This window comes from Catharus ustulatus, chromosome 12 (assembly GCF_009819885.2).
Source record: "Catharus ustulatus isolate bCatUst1 chromosome 12, bCatUst1.pri.v2, whole genome shotgun sequence".
Lineage (NCBI taxonomy): Eukaryota > Metazoa > Chordata > Aves > Passeriformes > Turdidae > Catharus > Catharus ustulatus.
In genome coordinates, this window is record NC_046232.1 from 1829197 (window position 1) to 1850466 (window position 21270).

The 21270-nt window shown below is 52.1% G+C and overlaps 1 protein-coding gene across 3 annotated transcripts in view; it reads right to left on the reverse strand.

Moving 5' to 3' along the window:
* LINGO1 (leucine rich repeat and Ig domain containing 1) overlaps positions 1–21270 on the reverse strand; it is a 176252-nt gene that overhangs the window by 38764 nt on the left and 116218 nt on the right. For 2 of the 3 annotated variants that reach the window (XM_033070476.1, XM_033070475.1), the window contains one exon: positions 19392–19477. The gene's annotated coding sequence lies outside the window, so the exon portion shown is untranslated. Of the gene's footprint in view, positions 1–15175; positions 15282–19391; positions 19478–21270 lie in introns of those variants that run through there. The other variant, XR_004419139.1, reaches the window with a different exon arrangement.

Here is a 21270-nt window from a genome sequence, read left to right on the forward strand (position 1 = left end):
GTGTTCCTGGTGAAGGACCTTCCTGATCACCTCAACCCCTCCTGGTTTCTCCATCCCACCTGTTCTGTTCCCTGCATCCATCTGGCTGGGTTCTTCCAGGGATGGAGAGGTGGCTGGGACCTGACACTCCTGACTCAAAGAGGGGCTCCAAGGTGCCCAAAACCACCAGGGAAAAGCAGCTGTGTGGCCTGGGATCCCTTGGCTTTGTGGCTCCTGAACCACACGGGAAAGTTGTCAAGTCCCCAGGTGCATAAGAGGCTCATCTGCCTCCTGCCTGCCACTGCTTCCTTGTTGGCTTTCTGAGGCTGCTGTGAAACAGGGGAAATCATCACGAGCAACCAGGGGTTAATTGAGTGTTAGTTAACTCCTAGTGCTCTCACCAGCCTGCCAGGGTTGTGGTAATTAGCACAACCTGAGCTGGCTCATTAATGAGCTTTGCAGGAGAGTCACAGGTAGCAGGGGGGTTAAACTGGCTTGATTACTTCTCTTCTCCATTAGTACCAGCCACTGAGAAAGGATTTGTGGGAGGGAAACTGCTTTCTCTCCGGATGAAGCAGGATATACCCTGGGAACAGGGCTGATCCCATGGGAAGAGACAGGGACAGCAAAGCTTTGCCCACGGCAGGTGAGGAGGGCTCAAAACCAGCTCAGCTCCGGGCTGAAAACTGCTGTGAGCCCTGTCAGAGCCACAGTTTAGCTGCAAATGGTGATGATGATGATGAACGGAAACGCTCAGCAGTTATGAAGGGCTGTTATTTTCCAGGGGCTCCAATTCAATTTGTGATCTATACCCAGGAGCTCACATGCCAACAGCAGCCTCGGTGCCTCTGTCCATCAGAGGGATCACAGCCACAGACCATCCTGACATCCAGCTGCTGGCCACCACGTGAGGAGGGTGGCCCAGTGCTTCACAGCTGGTGGCCTCCATCTCCACCTTCCTTCTTCCCCCATAACACATGGCTCCACAAGCTCCCTGGGAAGCTGGATTCCAACTCTGCCTACCTTGGAGCCAGATTTCCTATCTGCCAGGGATGGACACTGAACACTGGGTCCTGTGGGGCACTCGGAGCTATGCTGGATATCCCAAACTCACTAGATCCACCACTTGGCCCCAGCAGTTGCTCCCCAGATTGCACGTCAGTTCCTCTATTCTCCTGCTCTGCTGCTGCACACCCTGGCAGAGGTTCACCAACCCCAGGAGGAACTTCCACAAGCAGCACAGGGGGTGTGGCAGAGCTGGGAGCCAGCAAGGCCAGCTGCAAACCCAAATGCTGCCCGGCAGAGACAGGGAGTGATTAAAACCCCCCTTCCCTTGTGGGTGGCTGGGCTGGCAGAGTTGTGCAGGATGGATGCTGCTGTCTAGAGGCAGCAGGGAAGGTTCCCCTCAGCACCAGATTTATGGTGAGGCTGTAGATCAATAATCAGCAGCCTCTGACCTTGAAAGCAGAAGCACAGAGGGCTGTAGAGCATCTCCCTCCTTTTTGTGGGCAGGGGGTGATAATCCATGGAGGGGCTGCCAACAGGAGCCCCACAGTTCCTGGAGGGCATGCACACACAGAAGAGGTTTCCTCACATGCCACACACACACATTTCTCCTTATGGCACCCCTGTACCCTTGTTTTCCTCCTCCCCCAGGCATTCAAATACACAGGCTGGCCCCACATCCCAGGTAGGGGCAGGAATCCAGCTCCTGAGCCTCACTGAATGATACAGAGCACAAGGAGATGAGGGAGCAGGCAGAGAGAACCCAGCTTGGCTCTGCCTTCCCTGAACTTGTACATTCCAATTAAACCTGATTCTTGGAAGGCGGTAGAGTTCCAGGAAGTTCAGGGATATCCCTGATGAAAAGGGGACAATTTGATTTTGCGAAGACTCATCCTTAGGGTGAAACAGTATAATTTGTTTCAGATAGCAAGCATTAGCCTTGGTGCCAGCAATGGGCAGCTCCTGCTTCCAAGAGCATGGTGGAAGCACAGAGGTGGGCATCTTCTTGTATGGATGGTGGCAATGCCATCCCTTCTCCCAGCTGAAGGAGGGGATGTGGCACCCAGCTCTCCTCCCCTCCACCTGCTCAAACACTAGGGCCTCAGCTCAGAGGGCTTTTTTTTTTCCCTCGTGGGCAAACAAAGTGGAAAATGAATTCCTTTAGATAGCAAATGAGTTTAATAGAAATGGTGATGGAGTTACGCTGTGCCAGGAATGTTAATCCCACACCCGATGTGGCCGGACTCTCAAGCAAGGCAGTGCAGGAAGAGGAAGGTTGCAATTAAGAGAAAAAACAAGGGGCCTGTGTCCAGAGAGTATCCCCAGCTGCTGGCCACACCTTAGCAGGTTCTGGGGGACTCCAAGCAGGATGGGACTCAGTTCTTCAGCCACTCTTCCTCCACCAAGGCCCAATACACTGAGACAAGGGGTGACAGCTCATTGGTCCTCACCTGTAATCAGTGAATTTTGCATGGAAAGGTCCAGAAGAGAAGCGAGTCCCAGCACAGCAGGGAACAGGCTGGGAACTGGTCCTGGCTGAGCCTGTGCTTCCAAAGCCTGGGGCTCCTGGGTCACCAGAGAGAGGACTTGAGTGCAAAGTGGGAAAACCCACTGCATGGAGCACAGCAGCTCTGCCAGCGCACAGACAGCTCTGGAGAGCGTCTAGATCCACCCCAGGGCAGCTGAGATTTCAACTGAGGCCTTTGTAAAGAGAATTACACAAAAACAAGATGTGAATGTCCCTACTTCTACTGCTCACTGAGAGGTGACCCGAGGCCAAGGCTGAGCACAGCCCCACGGCTCTGGAGCTGGTCACTGCACTACAGATCCCCTGGATTCCCCTTTGGGAGCAGCAGGTTAAACACAAGCTACTGGGGACACTTGCTGGACCTGCAGCTGCCCTTCCCTCTCAGGCAGACACTGCTACCTCTGCAAATCTTCACCTGAGAGCAGCCTCCATCCTCACCTCTGTCCTGGCATGGACAGATTACCCCAACCCTCTGCTCTTCCTGCAACAGCCCTGTGCTGCTCCAGTCCCAGTCCAGGAGTGGGGACACAAAGGAGGACACCAGGCAGTGCTTCCGTTTCCCCTGCAGCTTCTGCTGCCAAGGTGACACGTGTCCGAGTTCAATAAAGCCTTTCAAAGGTGGGCTGGCATTTCTCTGCACATAGCTTTTTTACTCATCCTTTTCATCTGGGTAATTTATTCCCCCTTTCCCCAACACAGCTTTAATTGAGTTCCCAGCAGGATCTCAGCTCTGGAGCAGAGTCAAACAGCACCAGCTTCCCCAGGCAGGGACCCCACAGAGAGCTATGGGCCAAGTGCAGTGCCTGGCCACGTCCTGGCTCCTTGTGTGCCACTGGGCAAATCCTGCCTCTCTTGGCAGTCCCCCACAGGCAGGGCAGGAGCCACTCGAGCTGCCAGGGCAGCACAGCTTGGCACAACCTGGGGCTGGTGACACACAGACCTGGTGAGCCCCAGTTCCCCCCCAGCTCCTGCCACACTGCTCGGCCACCCGCATCACCCCTTTTCCAAGCAGCCCTCCAGGGAGCAGGAGCCTAGGGCAGGACAACCCCATGCATCAGGGCATAGAGGAGCAGGAGCTGCTGCTGTTTTCCTCTCCACTCAGAGTCACCAGGAAAAGCCCACGCTTCTGCTGCCAGAGTATATTTGATTCTTCTGCTAACCTGACCTTATTTAGTTCATTATAAGCCCCCAGGACATTGCAACTGTAACTTAAAAAGAAAAAGAAAAAAAAATAGCCTAACAAAAACACAAACCTTTTCTCTGATCAATAGTGCAGGCAACTGCAAAAGGTATAATTCAATTTGTCAGCACACAGTTATTAGTTACTGTGATGGAGCCCTTCCTCCCAGCCCCGCTTCCCCTGACGCTCCCGACGCCGCTGTCCCCGGGGCAGGGAGCAGCCCATGATGTGACACGGAGCCCAGGGAGGGCTGAGACCCAGCACAGCCCCGCAGGAGCTAATGGAGCTGTGACCTGTGAGCTGAGGCTTCGCTGCGCCTGGGAAGGGGCAAGGAGACAGAGGCTCCTGTGTTAAAGGCAGTGCTGACTGTTCCTCGTTCTTCCATCGGCTTTGCAAACTGCCCTCCTGGGGCACACACAGTGTTTAGGGGTTCCCACACATCCTATCCTATCCTTTTAATACAGTGATCTTCCTTCCCAAGCGTGTTGGAAGACACCCACCCCTTACTTCACCCCTCTGTGATGCTAATAAAGCCACATCCGTCCTCAGCAAGAACCATGCAGGAGACTGCTCCTGTGCCAGTGCTCTAAAGCTGCCCCGCTCCTTTTTCCAAGAGGGGAGAGAGCCAGTGTCCCCACACGGCTCTGCTGTGGAGCAGTTTGTGCCCAGTGAGAGACCAGCAGGAAAAGAAACATGCCAGGGCATGCATGGCCTCAGAGGAAATCAATTAGCACACCAAACAAGGGGCCAGAGGCCTTGGAGAGCCTTATCACACACCTTCCACAGCTCTCCATCAGCAACCTAGCCTGAAATTACCTCCCCTTGCTCCCAAGAGCAGTGAAAGATGCAGAGCCATGGGTAGCTGTGAATACCAATGGCTTCTGTGTGTGCTGATCCTCCTTGTCCATCCCTTGGCATCCCAAGAGCCCACCATGGAGCTGAGTGGGGCCATCAGTCCCACGGCACCACCTGGTCCCTGAGGAACAGGCACTTCCAGCAGCACTCAGCTCAGCTCCCTCCCCCAACTCCTTCACCAGGGAAACCTCCAGATCTGCATCCAGAGATGTCTCTTTCCATTTGTTGATGTCGACAGGCATATCACACACACATTCATTATTTAATCTACCTTTGAATTGGGCTAAATAGTTCTAACGATAATTACAGAGCATTTGTATTTATAGAAAACCGCCATGCACGATCTGCATCCACACGGATAATGCCGCTGTGATCTATAAATACGTAAGGGATGGTGTGGGAAGGCAGACGACGCTTCCAGTCGCCATGAAATGCAAAATGCACGCATGGCCCCACTACACAGGGAGCTAGTACGGGTCCTCTCCTTCAAATCATGCTGCAAACAGAGCTGAGGCACAGTCACACAGCATGCAAGGGACAGGGAAGGGGGCAGGAGCACACCTGCCATGGGGCACAGCAAAGCCAGGGCAGCAGACCAGGCACAGGGATGCAGGATGGGGAGGGTATCAAAGGGAAATGGGATGCACTCAGTGCTGCCTGGCACAAAGGCTCAGAGCCCTGGAGGGTGAGCAGACCCAGAGTTGGGGAGCAGCACGGAAGGAGAGAAGGGAGAGAGGGAGGATTCGCTGTTCCTCTTCCCACAGCAATAAAAGTTTTACAGCAGCGTAGCCAGCACTTATGATTTTATTGCCAGCATTACAGAGGTAGAGCTTCTCCAAGCCCCAGCCCCTGGAGTGAAGTTAAGACACAGGAAGCTTGGCTTTCATAAGAAACCGGGGGAAGAGGAGAGAGGGCAGCGCTCCTGCCTGCGCAGGAGCACTGGGGAACGTGCAAACACCCAGCTCCAACTCAAGGCAGCAAATAAAAGGAAGCCATTATTTTTAAATTTACTTGTTTTTAAAATAATTTTATGCCTCTGGAGTGAAGGTGTGCAGAGAGCAGAGTGTTGGACAGTCCTGTGATTTGGGAGGGCTTGCAAGAGGCAGCATTAGCGCTACCCTGGTGAGAGTCTGTACACATCCCTGTGGTCCCTGTCCATTCCCCCACCCTCAAAATCTTTTGGCATTTCTCAGGCTTTAATTCCCCACTGGCACAGAGCCCCAGCTCAGGTGTGATGCAGAGACACCCCAAATGAGCCATGAACGGTTTCACAGGTGAGCTCCAGAAGGGCAGGACCATATGGAATGCTGCTCAGCACCAGATCAGGTACACTGACTGTGCCCACACAGGCACACACACACAAATTACAAGTACTTCTATTGCATTAGTGCCTGGAAATTTCATTCCAGTCATATCCCATTCTGTGAGATACTGCACAGATACAAGACCAAGCAGCACTTTTTTTTTTTACCTAGAGAGAAAAGCTGTTTTTCTCTGCATATTGGTTTAAAGAAAACACAGCCAGGGGCTGCACATGCCTGAGTAATGGCCCGTGACCATGCCAGTGAGGAGGAGGGAAGAGATGGCACTGCAGTGCCCGGGCTCACTGGCTTTGAGATCTCCTTGTGCTACCCCCAACCCTGCTCTGCAGAGAGCATCCTGCACAGGAGGAAGAGTCCAATCCAGGCCCAGGGTTTCTTCAGTTGAGGGCTTTGCATCGCCGGTTTCCCATTGCTAATTTCTAAGCAGCTCTTTGGCCACCTGGCAGCCCTGTCCAGCAGGCAGCAAAGCGAACTGCTCGGCTTTGCTGTGGCAAGGACTGACATTAAACTTCTTTCCCCGAATTCTGGGCAGCCCCTTCCAACACGGCTTCCACCATTTGGCAAATCGCTCCTCCACCATCTGCCTGGAGAGCTCTCCAAAGGGCATGGAGCCTGCTAAATATAGCCGAGGAGCTCAGCAAACATTTGCAGCCAGTCTAAGACTTCTCTCAAAGTTGCATCTCCCCCAGCCCATCTCCCCTGCCTGTGACGTCTCAGATATCCTTAAACCACCTCTGCGTTTTTCAGTCCCATTTCCTCTTTGGAGCCTTTCCCTTCCCTTCTCACTACCACTCTTCACCTCTACTTTTACAGTTGATTTCTCCTAACACTTCCCTTCACGCTCGGAGGAGGGCTCTGGATGATGCCAATGCTCCTTTCCCAGCCCACGGATCCTCAGACGCAGTGGGAGATCGCAAAGCCCATGGGCTGACTCTGCATTCGCTTTTCCAGGACCAACTTCTGCACACAACACCCCAACTTTGCCTGACAGCCCCATACAACTGGCATAAGGTGCACACCACGTTGGTATGGGCACCCCTCTCTCTGATTTTCCCACCTCTGCCTCAGCAGCTCACGTTCTGTCTGACAGGGAGTGCCACGAGCCTTGACCTTCACATCCATCCACAGCTTAGCAGCCCCTTACTGCTTTTTTCCCAGGAAAGCACAAGCCCAGCAGCCTCCTGTCTGGCCCAATTTCAGCCTTTCCCACCAAGAACAGGGACCAGGAGCATAAGGTCAGCCCTCATGGCACTGCTGACCTGCTCAGAATGAGGAAACCTATTGCAGTGCTGGGCTGAACCGCCCTTACAGACTTCAGGCAGCTGGATCCCATCGGATCTGTTCCCTGGCAAAGCAAGAGCCGTCTACTTGTGTTTTATCATGGCAAACAAATTAAACACAGAGAAAGAAAACAAGCACCCATCATCCTGGGCACGGACAAACTCGGCACAAAGACAGCCCTTGCTGTTGTATGGGGCTGTTAACAGTGCAGCACCTGGAGTTTCCTCCTTGGGGAAGTAGAGAAAGTGAAAAAACCCGCAAGAAAACAAACCCCCTTTAACAATGAACTCTGGTGTTCAGTCATACGTGAAAGACAGGAGAAGGGGGGAGGAGAGAGGGTGAAAGGGAAGGAGGAGAGACAACAGAAGACAGAGTACTATTTCTTCTTCAAATATTTATTTTCAGGTCTGCCTTGGAGTGCTGCTTATTGAGATACAGAGCCTGGCTGTGCTGCAGCTTGTAAGCTCCTGCTGCACATGTTCATGGCACTGCTTTAACTGGCGCCAGAACCACTGGGAATTCCTATCACCAAGTGCCAGAGCCCAGAGGGCAGCTCTCCTTTGGGTCCCACTCACCCCTAGGCATCTTCACCTTTTCTAGCACTGTGCTTGACTGTACCTGGGACCTCAGAACACTCAGTTCAGCTCCAACCCTGGCTTTCTGGCCAAGGCACCAGGCTGGGAGCTGGGGCCTTGAACTGGCACTCCTAAATCTCTTTAACTCCTTCAATACTCACCACTGCCCTCAGGGGCAGCAGAGGTGGCCTGCACGGAGATGAGAGACTCCCCAGCCAGCTATTCAGGTGAGCTGAAAATAGTGACCAAAGCAAGGTGGCAGTGAGCACTAGGCTGCTGGAACTGACACATCTTGGAGGAGAGCCAGAGCTGACATCCTGATCACAGACAGCAATTAAGAAATTAAGCTATCAGAGAGGCTTTTTGGGAGGGGTGATTGTGGCTTGATCAGATGCCAGAGCAGGTCAATAACATTTGTCCTTCCCACTGCAGATGGAGATCCTCCTCCACCCCTGATCCCGACACGGTGGCACAGTTCTGTCCTCCCACCACAGAGGAGCAGAGCGTGAGAACACCACAACTCTGCAAAGCAGTGACAGAAGGGAGAGAGATTGGACAGAAACCACCTGGAGAACTGAGACCTGGCAAAACCAGCTTCACATGCCCCTGAACTACAACCCCTTCTGCAGGGAAGGATGGGATGTCCAGCAATGCTCCCAGAGCAGACACCAGGGGCCATTCCCCACACAGCCTCTGTCCTCTGGGCAAGAGGAACACTATGGACAAGGACAGCCATGCCCAGGATATGCTGCCACGGGCCACATAGTGCTGCATGCAGTGCATCCACATCAGTCCTTGGGGTGGGTAGCCAAAGCACCCCATGCATCACTATCCCAACCACTTCCATCCTCCAAATGATGGGGCCTGTGGGTCATTGGGAAAGTCCTTCACTCTGCTAGAATCCCTGGTTATTCCCATCTCCTGCACAGCTCAGCTCCACACACCAGGTAGCTGAAACCAGGACATGCAGAGTGCACCTTGCTCTGCAATAAGCTCACAGCCTCTCACTGGCCACTAAATTATACGTCTTGAAATGGGAAAAACTGTTTTCCTTCTCTAAAAGACTATGCTGAGAACCCCATGGAGGGAACCCCAGCTGTGTTACACACCTGAGTCAGATGGATTCACCCCCATACCTCTTCTGGAGCAGCACACACAGCCCTGGCACTGCAAACACTGCATCCTTCTCCCCATCCTGGGTCTCAGCTCTGCCACCCTCATGTGTGTGCACATCTGCACTTGCATGCCTGCAGCCACACACAGACAGCTTCCTCTCTGTGCCAGGCATGAGAAATATTGATTTCTTTCCCCCTGCAATATTTCGCTTGGCTGAGCAGATTTAGAATTGAAGAGTCACACTCTGCCTAGAGACTAGAACCATATTTAATTCCACGGTTTAAGAAGCCCTGGAGCAGATTATTCTTATTTTAAACTACTAGTGCATTTAAAAGCAAGTGACATTTCAGGGGGACAGGGTGGGAGATGGCTGGTGGCCTCTGCCTCAGTCCAGCCAGTGCCGGGAAGAGTTTTGCAGCTCTGCTGCATCCCCACAGCCCCATCAGCTGCTCTGCCTGTGCCAATGAGAGGAGAGGGGTGGTGGTGAGCTACCCACCAAAGCCCAAGAGATCTGCTTCCATGCCTTCCTAACTGAGGAGAAATAAGGGGGAAAAGAGAGCAGAGAAAGGCAAGGTGTGAAAACCTCTGATGAAAATTGCTCCGTGCATTGAGGTTTCAGGATTCATATTGCCTGTTCCTGCACCAGGCCCTGCTCATGGAGACCTCAGTAAGGAGAAATTTGGAGAGAACAAAGACATGGTGTCTTAGCCAGAGGATGATCCCTCACAGGGCCTGATCATGGAGCAGGGCTGCTGGAGGGCAGAGCTACCCCCATCTACCTCCTAGACGAACACACCCTCCCTGCTGCTGCAAACCCAGCACAGCCTCAGCACAGACCTTCAGAAGAGATGCAAGGGACTTTTAAGGGAGAAGGGGGAGAATACTATAGCAAAAGCTCTCCCAAAGCATCTGTGAGCCTCTGCCAAGTCCAGGCAGATGGGCACATACATTACTCCCTCCAAGCCACACAGAGCATGTCTGCTACCCAACACAGGAGCAGAGAAAAAGCGAAGTGTCCCCAGGAAGAAGAGTCCAGTTCAAAAGGAAGGGGTCCAGGTGAGACAAGCACTGCCAAGGAATGAGTGAAAGCATACTGGAGAAGAGGCAGGGAAGCATAGATCCCTACACACTGCTCATCTCCCCACATCACATCGCCAAGGACTCACAGCCCAGGTTCAGCTGTCACCCTGCCCTGGCTAAGGTGGTCTGAGCATGCAAACTGCCTCTGTCTAAGGCACCATCTCCTGCTCCACACCAGTTCCAGGCAGCCAGTCATCCCCCAGTGGCCCCTCAGCATGCCCACAGAGTGACAGGCAGATTGAGATGCTCTTCACAGTCTCTAAATAATAGAGATGAAGGCACCGGGTGCCAGACACCCCAGGGGCGCTCCGGTCCGTGTGTGCCCATGTGCACACTCGTGTCACTGAACAGGAAGAGATCCCTGACGTGACAGTGCCGCTCCCAGGGCCCCTGCAGCGGGCTCAGCTGCGAGCTCCCGGCATGGCTGCAGCTCTTGCTGGGAAGGCAGAGCAGGGAGAGCCTCTCCCCTGGCTGGGAGTCGAGCCTGGCAGGGCTGTGGCTGGCAGCCTGGGAGCTCCAGCTCTGTGGGCACCGTGATTCACAGCAGGGCGAGCTGCGGGCTCCGGGGGCTGCGGTCTGGGAGATGCAGCGCCCGCCGCAGCAGCCGTGCATTAGCTCGCTGTGGTCGGCCCTGACACTGCACCCTCTTAGCTGTGGCATTGTATTTTGACTGAAGCAGACAAGCAGGGCAATGAAAATGGATCCTTTTATATAAGCTCCCTGCACACACTGTAACAGCTCTTGACATCTTTGCCCAGCTGTGCTCCTTGCCGGTGCTCACGTACAGGCCGAGCTAGGATTGCACAGGGACTGCAAACTGCTCCTAGCACTGAAAGCATCCATTTGGGCACAGGGACACAGGCAGAGTGTGCCTTGCTCAGGGTGCTGGGTTGGATCTCAGCTGGCCAGTGCCAAAGCTGCAGGTATTGATGTCACAGGGCTCCCAGCACAAAGGCACCTCCTGGAAGCAAATCCACCTTAACTCAAGTTGATCTACCTGGACAATGCCAGGCACAGGCAGCTCCAGCAAGACTTGCTGAGTTCAGTACACAATAGGGCCAGGGCTGCTGCAAGGTTGGATGCAAGGAGGTCACACATGGTGGGGGTGTGTAGGGACCCACTGTGCCTGGGGAAAGGTCTGAGTGAGGAGGAGACAGGAGGAATGGATGATCACAATTAGTGGTGGTAAAAGCTGAGGCTGTGAAAGCCCATTGCCATTAGTGTAATTATTGCAATTATTATCTCTCCATATATTTGACAATTCAGTAAGAATTAGCTTAACAGAAGAAAACATTTTCTGTTAAGTGCTGGTGAATCTAAAACAGAGAAGTAAAATGACATTTCACTTTAGATCTGGACATTTTCAAGGATTTGCCAAGTTCTCTAAAATAAAAGTCAAGGAACTTCCCAACCAAAGTTTTCTTACTAAAGGAAAGTAGCAATTAATTCATAGAGAAAACAGCATATTGAAACCCTGGGATATTATCCTTTATCTGCCTTTCTGCCCCAAACAAACAATTCAGCAAAACAGAGGGGACATGGTTTAGCAGTAGGCTTGGCAGTGGTGGGTTAGTGGTTGGATTCAATGATCTTAAGAAGTATTTTTCCAGCTTAAACATTCTGTGATATCTTGTCCTGAACTGCTGAGACAGGCTGGTGTCACCAGAGCTACTGACAGCTCTGGCACGTGGGTGCAGCTGGGGCACTCCTCCTCTTTCCCCCATTCACCCAGAGAACCAGGCAATAAGCATCTATCATGAAATGCTTTTAAAGAACAAAGTGTATATAAGGACACAGCTGGAATGAATGAAAAAGAAGTAATTTCATGAGTATAAGCCGCACCATTTCGGCTAAAGTTTTGGTCCGAAACCCAGAACTGCGGCTTGTAATCTGGAGCGGCCAATATATGACCAAAGTTCTGAAATTGGCCAACCCGGAAGTGCGAACCCAGAGAAGTCCCAAGCTGAGCAGAGCCCACCCAGCTCTGGCGGTGGCGGGGCAGCTCCGGGCCAGGGCGAGCAAACACGGCGGCCGTGGGGCTGGTAGCGCCAGGTGGGGGTGAGTGAGCCCGGCAGTGGCAGCAGCACCGGTCAGCCCTGAGTGGCCCCGCTGAGCGGCAACACGAAGCTGGGCCACCCGGCCTCATCCACAGCCCCGAGCGGGCCGAGCCTGCCTGGCCCCAAGCTGAGCCAGTAAACCCCGCCATCCCGCTACTAACTGGCAACTTTGTGAAAGTTGCACGTGGATCCTTGCTGCAAACAAAAGTGCGGTTTATAATCCGGTGCAGTTATACATGGATGAAGAACAAAACATTGCCGACACCCGGAAGTGTGGCTTTTAATCAGTGCGGCTTGTAATCATGAAATTACTGTGCATCTAAAACTATAAAAAAATCTAAAAAAAAAAAAAGAAAAAAAAGAAAAAAATTGCAATTAGTTGAACTGTTAAAAGAATAAAAAGGTATTAAATAAAATTTCCTGAATGTCAAGTTGACACAGTTTTTTACGTTCAGGCAGGGAAATGAGTCCCTTGAGCAAATCTCCCTGCTCCAAGGCTGGGCATTAAAGGCTTTCTGGTGGATGTCGCTGGCTGAGGTGCCTTTGATCTGGGCTGCTGGATGCAGCTCACATCTCCCAGCCAGCACAGCCCTGAACACAAGCCCTCCTCCCACACCCACACCCCGAGGACAGCACTGCAGGGCTGCCCAAAGCCAGGGCTCCGTGGGAACAGGGATACTGAGCCTCTCCAGTGCCATCCAAATGCCCCCAGTGGGTCTTCTCATCAGGGTGCCTTTCCATCCTGGTTTGCCATCTCTCCTCCAAGTAGGACAAAGCAGCAGGGCTGCTCTCTGCCACACCTCCACTTTCACCTCTCCCGCAGGCACCAGCAGCAATTTTCCTTCTCTGGAGAAAGCAGCTTTCTTTAGCAGCATGTTACCTGCCAAAGGCTCTTCCCTCAGTGCCTCCAAAAGCAAGTGAAACCTTTCTTTTTGGGAACGAGGGGAATGCTCCCTCCTGTGGTAAGCCCAGCATCAGCCCCGCTCCCTGGTGTGAGGAGCCCCAAAAGGGGCCTGGCTCCCTCACTCCCCGGACCTACAGAACAAACATCCAGCTGCTCAGAGGCACCACACAGGCTGGTGACATTATTTCCTGCCTGCAAGGTCATTCATGGGAGATAACTATGGATCCAGAGATGTGTATACATATGTATGCATTCTGTAATTCTCCTGTGCTTTGTATATAATAATAAATATATAACCCAGAAACTTAACCACTGAGGTACCAACAAAGCCATCAAACGAAGCAATTTGTCTCAGACAATTTGTGGCAGCCTGAGCTGCCTCCAATGTCGCTGTCTCACCACTGACAATAAGAGGCTCTTAAGTGTCCTGAAATTGTACTGCGAGCTCCCCAATGCTCTCACTGCCGCCTTCCTTCCTCTCCCTCGAGCTCCTTCCCGTGTTTCTCCAGCAAAACACTTTCTTACGCAAATAAACATGCAGGGAGGCACAAAAGGCATTTTGTCTAAGATTTCAACACAACCACGTATTTCTCATTCAAATATTCAGCTGTATCCTTCAGAGATCAAAAGCACAGCACTGAAACGAGGCAAAGCACGAACACCCCAAGCCAATAGCTCAAGCTTCCCTTTCATTCCTGTTCTGGCTGAGGAAGCAGATGAGAATTCCATCACTGTGGTGGCTCCCAGGTGTCACAGGCCCAGGATTCCTGTGCACACAGGTACAGCTCTCTCACACCACCCATCTGTGCACAGAACCCTGCACTGACAGTGATTGTATTAATGGCCATTAAAGCCTTTATGAGCACTGCCTGTACAACCAGCAGGTGACCTACATGAGGTCTCCAGGAACGTGCAAGCTGGATCTGGCACAGCCTGGACCAACTGGAGAAAGTTCACTGCTCCTAGATCCTGGCGTGGGGTCTTGCCCAGGGAAGGGTCACCCCGTGGTGCACCAGCACCCAGGGAAGGCTCAACTCACTGCACAGCATCCTCCAGCACAACCAGCACTGAGGCATCCCTGCCACCTTCACACAGGGGAGCTATAATAGGAGGAATGGATAGTGTAACCCTGACCCAAAGCACGCCCCACAAACCCCTTCCTTCACCCCTGCCTTTCAGCCAGAGACCACACCTGTACTGCACCACAGGCTCAGGTTTATCAACAAGGACCAGGTTCCCTGCACAACCACCCCGTGACTGCAGCCCATCTCCCATCCCAAACAGCCTTTCCCCATGGGAGCATGTTGGGACAGCAGGGCTGAGCTGCCCACTGCTCTCCCCATCTCAGTGAGGACGGTGCTGAGCAGGAGCCACAGGCTTGCCATGTTTACTGTATAATATATGAAATCATACCAGTTTTATAAGCCCCTCCTGGCTCAAATCACATTGTAATTCTGAGCAGTCTTAAACTCATTTAAATCCTAATAAAAACACCACCCTGCATTTGCATTTGCTGCTTGCAGGTCCCTGCGGCTGCTGTGACAGTGGTTCCTGTGGAATGGGTAATGCTTGGAGGCTGCACACCGGAAGCCATCCCTCACAGGAGGGGTCAGGATGCACACTTAACAGGACAATTAAAAACACAAATGCAAGAAATGGACCTCCAGACTGACCCAGGATGATTGACAGAACAGTTGTGTGTCAAAGCCAGGAGAGCAGCATGCTGCCTCCTCCGGAATCCCAGAGGAGATCCAGGCCAGCTATGTGGACACACAGGCACAAAGCACCTGCAGACAGCACAATAAGTGGGTTTAAAAGAGAACAGGGAATGGCTAATGAAGCACCAGCAAACAAACAAGGTTGCAGGTGCTGTGGGAAGCGTGTGCATGAACCCACAGGTGTCCTGGGGCAGGTGGGGACTCAGCAGGAATCTGCCCTGGTTCCCCACATATCCCAGTGTGCTGGAGACATGGGGGTGTTGCTGCCACAGTTTGGGGGGCACAGCACACCCTGGGGAGGACGCTGGGGCTGCATGGCAGCAGACCCTCCACCTGGAGCACACCACCACCACTGGCACAAGTGCCAGTCTTGCCCTCCCCTCCTGAACAGCTGTGCTCCAGCTGTGCTCCAGCTGTGCCAGAGGATGCAGCAAGGAGCTGGCTGATGGTAGCCCCATGAGATCCAGCTCCCCTCCCACCCCACCCCAGGCACAGCAGTGCTGACTCGGGCTCTGCCCATTGTGCCCTTCCCCAGAGCTGCTGCCCTACTGGTCCCTGCTCCCCAGGCACTCACCTCTCCTCCAGGCTCAGCCCTGCTCCACTGCCATCCCTCCGCCCCACTCGGCACTTGTCCAGGGCTTTATGCCTGCCTGGTTTTGGCAGTGACATTAATAGGCTCCCCTGAAACATTGAGATTATGAGCTATACCCATCCAGCTACAGAATTACTAATTATTAGTAACTGTATGAGATAAATGGAAATATCAATGATGAAAGTCAATATTATTGCCTTCTTTGTTCCTGTTTGTTTTATTTGTAGATGAAAGGACCACTCAGGCCGTCTCCCCAGGATGTGGCCAGGAGCTGGAACAGCTCCTCTTGGCAAGCTCATCCAGAGCTGTGCTCTGATAAGAAATCATACTGCACACATGCTTGCAAAGGGCTCTCTAAATCAGCACCCCTCAAAAACAGGCATTGTCTTTGATTGATTCATAAAACTGGGGCTGCTTCCATTCCCTGCTCCAGAACCAGGCAAGGGAGGATTTAAGGAAGGGAGAAGGTGTAGTGTGGGTGGAAGTGATTAATTGTGGAACATGGCATGGCACTGTGAACGCTCCGTGGTTTGGCTGGCTTTGATGCTCACGCCTTCATCCTCCTCACATGGTGGTTGAGGCACCAAGATGGGAACCAAGGACCCCTCCCAGGCTCCAACAGAGATTCTCGGGCAAGTCCCATGGCCCTGCTGGGCTGGGTGAGCACTTCCAGCATGAACATTGCCTTAATCAGCAAGTCTGCTCCCTCTGCATGTTCTGAGTCAGAGCTGCTGATTTTGGTGACAAGAGACTTTTTATTTTTTTTAAGCTCTATTAGCCTTGCAGAGCTAACACAGCTAGGAGCAAATGAATAGGATCCTAGCTTTGCATCACACCTCACAGCACTGGGAGAGCACTTCCTAGAGCAGCCTGTCCCCACAAGCAAGCCATGAGCTCCCCACAGCCATGGGAGGCAGGACACAGCCAGGAGAGAGCCATGGGGTGCACCAGGAATATTTTTGCTCCTCGAATACTCTAATATGTCACTGAGCTGCCTCCATTCCCTTCCAAGCCCTCAGTCCATCACCAGGAAGTATTCACAGGAACAAACCAGCCCTCTGACTCCCAGCTCACCACTCCCAGGGGCCACTGCAGTGATCACCTCCCTGCAGTGAATACAAAACATCCCAGCCCCTCAGTGCTAACCTGCACAAACACTCCTGCTGCCTCTCTCCATGTGCAGTGAGATCAGGAGAAGTGCAAGCCTTGCAGGAGTAATTAGAACAGTCTTTAAAAAGTAGTCAGCCTATCCTAAATATTTCATGGAAGGTAATATTTTTTTTAAAGATGCTTTAAAACCCCTCCTTGCCCCTTGGTGCATGCCAGGGTGCAATTAAGCAGAAAGTATCAATGCAGAAACCCAAAGAAACAAACTCCCACATACACCCACCTCCACTCTCACTTCTTCCCTGTGGCTAACATTGATGTGACATCCCAAAGCTGTGTGTGAATGATATAATCTCCCACCCCAAGACAAGGGAGAGCTGGCTAGAAAACCTCAGAAGCCTCCCAGTCTCACAAACACAGAGCCCAGATTCCTGCCACCAAGAGTCCCTGATGTTTCCCAAAGCTGGAAAGGCCTGAGCATCAGGCACTCTGCAGAAAATCCCACCAGTGGGCTCTGCAGAGCTGCTGGACTGTGATGGTGGCACCCAGCAAATGCACCATGGTGCCACCCTTGGGCAGGGCAGCCTGGCTCCCTGCCTGGTTTGGTGGATTTTTGAAAAAATTCTTAATTATTTTTAACAACAGAAAAACCTCTTAATAGTCTTGTTAACCCTCAGAGGGACATGTTTGAGTAGAAATCTGTTTTTATCCAGAGAGCCAGGTAAGAACCAGGTAAGGCACAGAACAGAAATTCAGGACTTCCCTTAGCTCTACTGGGTTGAAGAAGCCAACCTTCCAAAAGAGACCATAGACACACCTCTCCCTCTGTGACATTCCTTCTCCAGCCCAGTTCTCTCTCTCAGCTCTCCCAGTCACACTGTTTAAGCACAGCATTTGGGGCAAGAGTGGTCCTGGTGTCCCCACTGTCCGTGGGGACAGCCCCAACACTGCTGCCACTCCTACATGTCCCCCCACCCCATGAGGACACCAGGCTTTTGATGGAACCTTGGTGCCAACAACTTGCTTTTCAATAGTGGAAATCCAAGGCATTCCACAAGGGCTTGGTGAAAAACCCTGCTGCAAGTGGCCACATCACCAGGGCTAGCAACACCAGAGAGGACATGGAGGATTTTTTGGGAGCATTTATGACACAGGCAGTCAGAGAGGAAGAGAAACATCCCTCGGAAACCACAGCAGTTCAAAGATCTGCTCAGTTTAAACACTAAAAATTCATGCATTAAAAATCCACTCAGGCTCAGAACTAAATAAAGCTTCTGACCACATCATCCAGCCCAAGGCTTGCAGGCTCCATGGGGAGAGGGGCTTATGTGCCTACTGGATGCTCTGGCTGAGATCTCTGCTCCCAGCACCACATCCTGCCTCCCCCTCCAAGCTTTTGGGCAGGGCAAGAGTCTGTGAGGCGTTTGGAACCCCAGTTGGGCCTGGTTGCCCTCTTCTCACACTACTCAATGGACAGAGCAGCCTGAAAAACTGACCAGCCCCCCCTCCATTATCCCAAATTTTCTGGGAAATAACTTCTCTCCTTTTCTCAAAGGAAAAAGCAGAAGGTAAACCAAAACCACCTAATTTTCTAAATCGTGTTCTTAGGAAAAACCTTCAGTCTTTGCAAAGAGCACTCTGAAAGAAAATACCCAAATCCAAACACAGAGCAGATGGTTCTCAGTGCTTACATTTTCAGGAGGGCTTTAACCAGCAGGATCATTTCCCAGCAGAATCTTGTTTTAAGAGACAATCACTAAAAATAAACGCACTTCAGAGCTTGCTGTTGAAAAGGTATTTTCACAGAAAACTGCTATTTCCATGGTCCCTGTACTTGCTCTGTCAGCCCTGACACAGTGGGAGCTCCTCCTCAGAGCGTCCTTCACACACAGCTTCTCCCAGGGCCCAATCCACACAGAGCACCTGTGGGAGCAGGGAGGGATGTCTGGGCTCATTCCTGATTACCACAAAACAGGAAACAGCAACAAGAGCTACAAATACCTCTCTGCCAAGCTGGAAATGCCTCTCCACAGGTTTCTCTCACGCAGGAATGTGAGGCAAGGTAAGGACAGGTCCCTTTTTTGCATGCACCAGGTTGAGCCTATGCAGCCTGCTCTTTGCTTTGAGCAAAGAACAACATAAGGGAGAAATTACATATCTGAGTGTGAAAGAGTTCTGCCTCACTGTTTTGATTCTCTTTTTGCTGAACCAGGCATGGAACACTGCCCCTGGGCAATCCCAAGCATGCTCTGCCCCAGGTAGAAGTGCCCTCCCAGTGCCACTGCTCCTGTTCAGCAGAGATCCCCGCACACTCCTCCATCTCCTACTACCTTGGACAACATCCAGTTTCAACACAAACCCTCCCCCAGCTGTGGCAGATGAAAGATGCTTGAATCATCCTAATTTTTTTTTTCATTAGGAAACCAAACTCTGCTCTTCACCAAGAGATCCTTTTCATTCTCTCTCAAGGACTGACATCCTGGGAAATTGCCTCAGCCCAGTCAGCTCTGATGTTTGCTGTCTCACGCATCTCCTGCATCAGGCTGACAGTTCCCAGATTTCAGCTGAGGATGGGGATGTGCAGAACAAGCCCAAATCTGCTCCTGTCTCTTTTAACTGTCCCAGCAAGAGCGTGGGGAAGAGGCTGAGGAGAGTGGAGACATCTTACAAATCATCGTTTTTTGAGGATCCTCTTGCCCGCCCTCTCCTGGAAGACAAACCCCCTCCTGCCCAGCATTCCCGAGCTGCAGCATGTGGCTGCACACCGAATCACTCCACGTGGGCAGCGTTTGTCCCTCCCTGATGTAACACGAGCTGGAGCAAACCCTCCTAAGCAGGGCCACACAAACCCATCACAAAGCCCTTTCTCAAACATTCATTTCAGAGGTCTCTCCCCCTGGTAAAACACTCCCATGGACTCACTGAACACTCCCTACCTGCCCCACATCCTGGCTGGAAGCCACCCCAGACTACGGGGGAAGAAAAAGGCATTTTGACCACGCTTTTGGCAATGGAAACCAGTCCAGCCCGGTCTCAGCACAACATGCATGTGAGCATCACACCACCAATGCTCCAAGCTTGGGTGCACCTACCTGGGTCAGATGAAGGCAGGATGCTGGGGGATCAGATGCCAGGTGTGCACTGGGCTTTGGCCTCTGCTGTGCTTTCCACTCATGCACTGTGGGCAAATGGAAACCAAAATTAGGGCTTTAAACCTGGCATTTGAGAGGCAAGCAGGAGAGAAATTAAAAAGCTGTCAATGTTTTTCCCTCTCTCCCTCCCAAAACTGAGCTCAGACAAGCTCAATCTTCATCCAAGCTGATATTTAAAAGTTATAAATCAGGGTGTAACAGACAGAAAAACACAGCTACCAAAATTTAGTGGCCCTGCTGCTGGAAGGCCCAAAATGAACTGCTTAAGAGAGCCATTTTCCCACGGAAATAGAGCAGGTCTGTACTTAGTAGAGCATTGATCTGCTGACAGCTACCAGGACAGATTTGGGCCACAGCACTTGGGAATCATTTGCAGTGATCTCTGAAGAAGCACATGCATGCAAAACCCCTTGGAAAAACACTGTTGTAAGGCACTAGGCACTGCTGCACTGATTACAGGTCTAGCTGTCACTCACTGGTCAGCACAGGCTTACACCTCCTTCCAGAAGCCTCCCCACGCAGCTCAGTCAGTGGCTGCATCCCTGTATCCCAGCCAAAGCCTTCACAGAGGACAGGGACTGTACAACATCACCGAAGTGCTGAGCTGCAAAAGGCTCTTGCAGCTCAGGACCCCAGCAATGTGGCACGAGGCTCAGTCTGGGGACACCACATCCCACAGACCCAGGGGGCTCTCCCATAGATGTGCTGGGATTTGGAGATGCTGTGTTACAGCCAGGGTCAGCCCAGAACACTGCCACAAGTCCTGGGGACAGCAGGCTGGCCCCTGAGAGATGCCAGGAGCTCAGTCCCACCGAGGGGTGCACAGGCTGTCAGCACTGGGGTGCCCCAAGTTATCCAACCTGGGGCTCTCTCCCCGTGCCACCACAGCCAAGGCACGTGCTGGAGATAGAAGAGCTCAGCTGGGACTCTCCTGCAGGTGTGGAAAGAAGTGCCCCACATTCACCATTTCCCATCCCAATTTTTGCTGTTTCAGAAGATGAGGACAAAGCAGGGGGATGCATTCCTCCTTTCTTGCCATCAAAAGCCATTTCCCTGAATCCTGAGCCTCTCCACAAACAGGGGGCACAGAGGAGCCCCAAGGAGGGGCTCCAGTCCCACATGGGACTCTGTGTTGGACTGGCCAGGAGCCTCTCCCTTGTCCAGCAGCTTTCCTGAAGCAGTTATCACCCAAGATAACACAAGAAAAGCTAAAGCATCTGATTTCCAGAGGTTTTGAGTGCTCTTGGCTCTCACTGGCATCAAAGCCAGGCGTTGCTGTCCCAGTCCTTGGGTGATCCTCACCATCCCAGGGCCCCACAGCAGCAGAGGACTTGGCAGGCAGGTGGGCAGGGAGGACACAGGTGAGGGGAGCAGTGCTTGCTCACCTGCCCAGTCCCCTTTGCACACAGCTCCTGCACAGACAGGATCTCTAACAGCAATTAATGGTTCCTTGGTTTTTTGGGGAGTTATTCCTGTTACTGTCTACTCCTCCTTAGGAACTCACACATGAGCAGATCTTACAACAATCCGCAAAGCTACCAAAAAAAGCCTGTCTGTGTCAAAACTGGGATCACAAATGCCTCTACTTTAGGGGAACAGAACCTGCCCAATCATGTTTCAAAGGACATCTGAGGTCTTAACATTGCTCAAGATCCCACAGAAGGCATTGGGGAAATGGGAAATTACTTATTTGGTTTATTTTTTGCTTTCACGCGTCACTTATTTTAAAAGACTAAAAACATGTTTATGAGTTTAACATATTTAAATGGATCAAAATCTGTTCAGCAAGGATGGAAAACAACTCTCCCACCCCAAACTT